This window comes from Oncorhynchus kisutch, linkage group LG30 (genome assembly GCF_002021735.2).
Source record: "Oncorhynchus kisutch isolate 150728-3 linkage group LG30, Okis_V2, whole genome shotgun sequence".
Classification (NCBI taxonomy): Eukaryota; Metazoa; Chordata; class Actinopteri; order Salmoniformes; family Salmonidae; genus Oncorhynchus; species Oncorhynchus kisutch.
Genome location: NC_034203.2, coordinates 46,716,364 through 46,724,244, shown reverse-complemented (window position 1 = coordinate 46,724,244; position 7,881 = coordinate 46,716,364).

Genomic DNA, 7,881 nt, shown 5'->3' with positions numbered 1-7,881 from the left:
GAGACATTGGCTGAACTGTTGCCAGAGAATTTAATGCTAATTTCTCTTCCAAAGCAGCTTCCAATGTCATTTCACAGAATTTGGCACTAAGTCCAACTGGCCTTATAATCACAGACCACCTGTATGGCGTCATGTGGGTGAGCGGTGTGCTGATGTCAATGTTGGGAACAGAGTGCCCCATTGTGGGGTGCCCTCTCTCTGGTCAGGCATAAACTACGAACAACAAAAACAGCTGCATTTTAAATCGATGGCAACTTGAATGCACAGAGATCCTGGGACGAGATCCGGAGACCCATTGTCGTGCCATTCATCCACCGCCATCACCTCGTGTTTCAGTATGATAATGTACAGCCTCGTGTCGCAAGGATCTGGACACAATTCCTGTAAGTTGAAAATGTCCCAGTTCTTCCATGAAACCTCACTGACATCGTGTTCTAGTTCCCACCAATATCCAGCGACTTCACACAGCCATTGAAGAGGAGTGGGACAACATTCCACAGGCCACAATCAGCAGCCTGATCAACTCCATGTGAAGGAGATGTGTCACGCTGCATGAGGCAAATGGTCACACCAGATACTGACTGGTTCTGCTCCCCTACCTCTTTATTAAAGGTATCTGTATTCCCAGTGGAATCCATAGATTAGGTCCTAATTGATTTTTCCATTGACTGATTTCCTTATGTGAACCTTAACTCAGTAAAATTGTTTAAATGGTTGTATGTGTTATCCAGATGTGTTCATCTCCCCTCATGTGATTACATGTTCTCCCCCCCCCCCCCCCTTGTCCCTCTCCCCCCCCCCCTTGTCTCTCCCTCTCTCTCTCCCCCCCCTTGTCTCACCCTCTGTCTCCCCCCCTTGTCTCTCCCTCTGTCTCTCTCCCCTTGTCTCTCTCTCTCTCTCCCCTTGTCTCTCTCTCTCTCTCCCCTTGTCTCTCCCCCCCTTGTCCCTCTCTCTCCCCCCCTTGTCCCTCTCTCTCCATCCAAGGACGACGGTGTTAGAATGAGAAGGCTGCCACAGCGTTCTGACCACATGACATCAAACCAGACGGGCTCTCCTCCTCCTCCATGATGCAACAGACGACCGCCGCCTCCCTCCCCTCTCTCCTCGTTGTCATAGCAGCCATCTTCATCGGATTCTTCATCGGGAAGTTCATCTTGTAAACTGGGAGCTCTGAAATGACACCTATTTCTATTTTGTGCACAATTTTTTTTGGGGGGAGCAGAACCGATAGGGAGTCCTATAGGGGCCTCTGGTTCAAAGTAGGGCAGCTACATAGGGAAATAGGGTGCCATTTCGGAACACGCAAGACGCCTGCCGTATCTAATGACAACCCCTCGGCTCCTGAATCAAAAGGCCAAAAGGGTGGAACTGACTAACCAAGAAGGAAAGACTATGTTGCCGTATCAGAAGCTCTGTCTGCAGTGGCACTGTGTTTGTCTGTACAGTACGAGGGCCCCCACTGCAGTGGCCATGTTGTTCTGTTGTACAGTACGAGGGCCCCCACTGCAGTGGCCATGTTGTCTGTTTGTACAGTACGAGGGCCCCCACTGCCTTTCTGCAAGCCTTTACACATGGTTAGTGTACACACAGAGGGGAGAGAGGAAAGGAAGGAAGATAACGAAAAAGATGGTTCCGTTTGAGTTTTTTTCTGCTTTGTTTTTGATGGATGGACAGACAGCCTAAGTGCAGGTATGAGATGTACCGAATAGCACCTTATTCCCTGTATAGTACACTACTTCTAATGGTCCTGGTCAACAGTAGTGCACTACACAAGGAATAGGGCGCCTTTTGGGGACACACAGGAAGTGGTACACTATCAATCAACACGGAGGACAGTTTATGACGTGCCTAGGCCCTGTTAGAGTACTTTAACGCACCGTTCCTACCTTATGAGGTAAGCATAGCTCCATTAGTGGTTAGATCGGTGAAAAGACTCCCCTATTACTTTACCCAATTCAGATCTGTGATTCCTTCAAGGAAGATGGGTAGGAAGGAACTATGCATGATGGGTAGGAAGGGAACTATGCATGATGGGTAGGAAGGGAACTATGCATGATGGGTAGGAAGGGAACTATGCATGATGGGTAGGAAGGGAACTATGCATGATGGGTAGGAAGGGAACTATGCATGATGGGTAGGAAGGAACTATGCATGATGGGTAGGAAGGAACTATGCATGATGGGTAGGAAGGAACTATGCATGATGGGTAGGAAGGGAACTATGCATGATGGGTAGGAAGGGAACTTATGCATGATGGGTAGGAAGGAACTATGCATGATGGGTAGGAAGGAACTATGCATGATGGGTAGGAAGGGAACTATGCATGATGGGTAGGAAGGGAACTTTTGCATGATGGGTAGGAAGGAACTATGCATGATGGGTAGGAAGGGAACTATGCATGATGGGTAGGAAGGGAACTTATGCATGATGGGTAGGAAGGAACTATGCATGATGGGTAGGAAGGGAACTATGCATTTCTTAAGTATTGGAACACGGTCCTAGTCACCATGGGGGCATGAAGCGGTTGAATAAACCAATCGTCTTCTCTCGCTCTCTCCCTCTTTTTTTTATTTATTATAAAAAAATAAAAAAATTGAACTTGAATGAAATGTTAAGTGAAAAATGTTATTTTAATCTTTTTTTAAGCTAAAAAAGAGAGAACTACTTCTTCCGTTGTCCAAACACAGACCACCTCGCTACTTAATGCAGGATCGCCTCTGATTTAGTACGTACAAAATGGTACTCCTATTCCCTGTATAATGTCCTGCTTTTCACCAGGGCCCGTAGGGCGATCTGGTATAAAGTAGTGCACTATATGGCTGGATGGATATATGGACGGACGGATAGATGGGGTGCCATTTGGGACGGAGACATCGACTACTTGATTTGTTCAGTTTAGTAATTTCTCTACTTTTTCTCTGGGAAATGTTTCTAGTCCATCTGGGACATAGGTCCTTCCCTACTTCCTGTCCAAGTCTAGCCCTACTTCCTGTCCAATCCTAGCCCTACTTCCTGTCCAATCCTAGCCCTACTTCCTGTCCAATCCTAGCCCTACTTCCTGTCCAATCCTAGCCCTACTTCCTGTCCAATCCTAGCCCTACTTCCTGGTCCAATCCTAGCCCTACTTCCGGTCCAATCCTAGCTCTACTTCCGGTCCAATCCTAGCCCTACTTCCTGTCCAATCCTAGCCCTACTTCCTGTCCAATCCTAGCTCTACTTCCTGTCCAATCCTAGCCCTACTTCCTGTCCAATCCTAGCTCTACTTCCTGTCCAATCCTAGCTCTACTTCCTGTCCAATCCTAGCCCTACTTCCTGTCCAATCCTATCCCTGACGATACGAATGCAGACGTTGTTATTATTATTATTATTATTATTGTTTTTCTCTCATCATATTACATCCCTCCTTACCTTCTGAGGCAAATGTTCTTAACCCCACCCCTCCCATGGTATTGGTATGGCATTGAAGAAATAAAACTGAAAACAATGTTGGTTTTGATGGCCATCTTCTTGCGGAGTCTCTTCAATTGTACAAGTCATACATCACAATGTAGCCGACATCTTTGTTTGCTGACGAATATCTAGATGAATATTGTTAATTGTTTGCTAATACAAACATCTATTCACCGGACCTAGCTCGGCCTTGTCCCCCGAGGCTAATTGACCGGACCTAGCTCGGCCTTGTCCCCCGAGGCTAATTGACCGGACCTAGCTCGGCCTTGTCCCCCGAGGCTAATTGACCGGACCTAGCTCGGCCTTGTCCCCCGAGGCTAATTGACTGGACCTAGCGCGGCCTTGTCCCCCGAGGCTAATTGACCGGACCTAGCTCGGCCTTGTCCCCCGAGGCTAATTGCTACATACAGTGCATTCGAAAGGTTTTCAGACCCCTTTTTCCACATTTTGTTACGTTAAAGCCTGGTTCTAAAATTGATATTTCGCTCATCAATCTACACACAATACCTCATGATGTTTGTCTGGGGTAGGCCGTCATTGTAAATAAGAATTTTGTTCTTAACGGATTTGCCTAGTTAAATAAAAGTTCAAATCCCACTGTGGATAGTTATAAAAAGTTAGTTGTAAAAAGTTATAAATATTACTCCACATTTAAGGACACCTCTTTCCATGACAGACTGACCAGGTGAAAGCTATGATCCCTTATTGATGTTACTTTCAAATCTGTGTAGATGAAGGGGAGGAGACGGGTTAAAGAAGGATTTTTAAGCCTTGAGACATGGATTGTGTATGTGTGTCATTCAAATATTAAAAGTGCCTTTGAACAGGGTATGGTAGTAGGTGCCAGGTGCACCGGTTTGTGTCAAGAACTGCAACACTGCTGGTTTTTTTCACACTCAACAGTTTCCCCGTGTGGATCCAGAATGATCCACCACCCAAAGGACATCCAGCCAACTGGGCGCAACTGTGGGGAAGCATCGGAGTCAACATGGGCCAGCATCCCTGTGGAAACGCTTTCAACACATTCTAGTGGGACTCTGAAACCACTGAGCCTCAGTAATAAGGTTTCCTGGTGACCTATTCTGTGGAAGCCCGTTCATTAATCGAGTATCACCGTTTCTATCAACCAAATATCTTGTTGGTGTTCATAAAATGTATGGGTAGGAGTACTGATCTAGGACCAGTTTGTTCTTTAAGATCTTAACACAAGCTGGGCCTAATAACATGGCCAGTGGTGGGGGGGGAAAGTACTCCATTGTCATACTTAAGTAAAAGTAAAGATACCTTATTAGAAAATGACTCAAGTAAAATTCTACTAGAGTAAAAGTCTAAGTATTTGTTTTTAAATAGGTGCTCCAGCAGGTATATTTCACTGGTCATCCCCAAAGCCAACACTTCCTTTGGCTGCCTTTCCTTCCAGTTCTCAGCTGCCAATGACTGGAATGAACTGCAAAAATCACTGAAGCTTTTGTCTCCCTCTCTAACTTTAAGTATCAGCTGTCAGAGCAGTTTACCGGACACTGTACCTGTACACAGCCCATCTGTAAATAGCCCACCCAACTACCTCATCCCCATATTATTACTTATCCTCTTGTTCTTTTGCACCCCAGTATCTCTACTTGCACATCATCATCTGCACATCTATCATTCCAGTGTTAATGATAAATTATGTATTTTTGTCTCTAAGGCAATAAATAGGCCATACCTCCCTACATTTGCACACACTGTACATAGAATTTTCTTATTGTGTTATTGACTGTACGTTTGGTTGTATTACTCTGTTGTTGTGTCGCACTGCTATGCTTTATCTTGGCCAGGTTGCAGTTGTAAATGAGAACTTGTTCTCAACTAGCCTACCTGGTTAAATAAAGGTGTTCTCAACTAGCCTACCTGGTTAAATAAAGGTGTTCTCAACTAGCCTACCTGGTTAAATAAAGGTGTTCTCAACTAGCCTACCTGGCTTGAAATAAAGGTGTTCTCAACTAGCCTACCTGGTTAAATAAAGGTGTTCTCAACTGGCCTACCTGGTTAAATAAAGGTGTTCTCAACTAAGCCCTACCTGGTTAAATAAACGGTGTTCTCAACTAGCCTACCTGGTTAAATAAAGGTGTTCTCCACTAGCCTACCTGGTTAACTAAAGGTGTTCTCAACTAGCCTACCTGGTTAAATAAAGGTGTCTCAACTAGCCTACCTGGTTAAATAAAAGGTGTCTCAACTAGCCTACCTGGTTAAATAAAGGTGTTCTCAACTAGCCTACCTGGTTAAATAAAGGTGTTCTCACTAGCCTACCTGGTTAAATAAAGGTGTTCTCAACTAGCCTACCTGGTTAAATAAAGGTGTTCTCAACTAGCCTACCTGGTTAAATAAAGGTGTTCTCAACTAGCCTACCTGGTTAAATAAAGAGTGTTCTCAAACTAGCCTACCTGGTTAAATAAAGGTGTTCTCAACTAGCCTACCTGGTTAAATAAAGGTGTTCTCAACTAGCCTACCTGGTTTAATAAAGTGTTCTCAACTAGCCTACCTGGTTAAAAAAGGGTGTTCTCAAGCTGGCCTACCTGGTGTAAATAAAGTGTTCTCAACTACCACCTGGTAAATAAAGGGTGATCTCAACTAGCCTACCTGGTTAAATAAAGGTGTTCTCAACTAGCCTACTGGTTTAAAAAAGGTGTTCTCAACTAGCCTACGCTGGTTAAATTAAGGTGTCTCAACTAGTCCTACCGGTTAAAATAAAGGTGTTCTCAATAGCCGACCTTGGTTAAATAAAGGTTGCTTCTCAAACTAGCCTTACCTGCGTTAAATAAAGGTGTTCTCAACTAGCCTACCTGGTTAAATAAAGGTGTTCTCAACTAGCCTACCTGCGATTAAATAAAGTGTTCTCAACTAGCCTACCCTGGTTAAATAAAAGGTGTTCTCAAAACTAGGCCTACCTGGGTAAATAAAGGTGTTCTCAACTAGCCTACCTGGTTAAATAAAGGTGTTCTCAACTAGCCTACCTGGTTAAATAAAGGTGTTCTCAAACTAGCCTACCTGGTTAAATAAAGGTGTTCTCAACTAGCCTACCTGGTTAATAAAGGTGTTCTCTAACTAGCCTACTGGTAAATAAAGGTGTTCTCAACTGGCCTACCTGGTTAAATAAAGGTGTTCTCAACTAGCCTACCTGGTTAAATAAAGGTGTTCTCAACTAGCCTCCCTGGTTAAATAAAGGTGTTCTCAACTAGCCTACCTGGTTAAATAAAGGTGTTCTCAACTGGCCTACCTGGTTAAATAAAGGTGTTCTCAACTAGCCTACCTGGTTAAATAAAGGTGTTCTCAACTAGCCTCCCTGGTTAAATAAAGGTGTTCTCAACTAGCCTACCTGGTTAAATAAAGGTGTTCTCAACTAGCCTCCCTGGTTAAATAAAGGTGTTCTCAACTAGCCTACCTGGTTAAATAAAGGTGTTCTCAACTAGCCTACCTGGTTAAATAAAGGTGTTCTCAACTAGCCTCCCTGGTTAAATAAAGGTGTTCTCAACTAGCCTACCTGGTTAAATAAAGGTGTTCTCAACTAGCCTACCTGGTTAAATAAAGGTGTTCTCAACTAGCCTACCTGGTTAAATAAAGGTGTTCTCAACTAGCCTACCTGGTTAAATAAAGGTGTTCTCAACTAGCCTACCTGGTTAAATAAAGGTGTTCTCAACTAGCCTACCTGGTTAAATAAAGGTGTTCTCAACTAGCCTACCTGGTTAAATAAAGGTGTTCTCAACTAGCCTACCTGGTTAAATAAAGGTGTTCTCAACTAGCCTACCTGGTTAAATAAAGGTGTTCTCAACTAGCCTACCTGGTTAAATAAAGGTGTTCTCAACTAGCCTCCCTGGTTAAATAAAGGTGTTCTCAACTTGCCTACCTGGTTAAATAAAGGTGTTCTCAACTAGCCTACCTGGTTAAATAAAGGTGTTCTCAACTAGCCTACCTGGTTAAATAAAGGTGTTCTCAACTAGCCTACCTGGTTAAATAAAGGGTGTTCTCAACTAGCCTACCTGGTTAAATAAAGGTGTTCTCAACTAGCCTACCTGGTTTAATAAAGGTGTTCTCAACTAGCCTACCTGGTTAAATAAAGGTGTTCTCAAACTGGCCTACCTGGTTAAATAAAGGTGTTCTCAACTAGCCTACCTGGTTAAATAAAGGTGTTCTCAACTAGCCTACCTGGTTAAATAAAGGTGTTCTCAACTAGCCTCCCTGGTTAATAAAGGTGTTCTCAACTAGCCTACCTGGTTAAATAAAGGTGTTCTCAACTAGCCTACCTGGTTAAATAAAGGGGTTCTCAACTAGCCTCCCTGGTTAAATAAAGGTGTTCTCAACTAGCCTACCTGGTTAAATAAAGGTGTTCTCAACTAGCCTACCTGGTTAAATAAAGGTGTTCTCAACTAGCCTACCTGGTTAAATAAAGGTGTT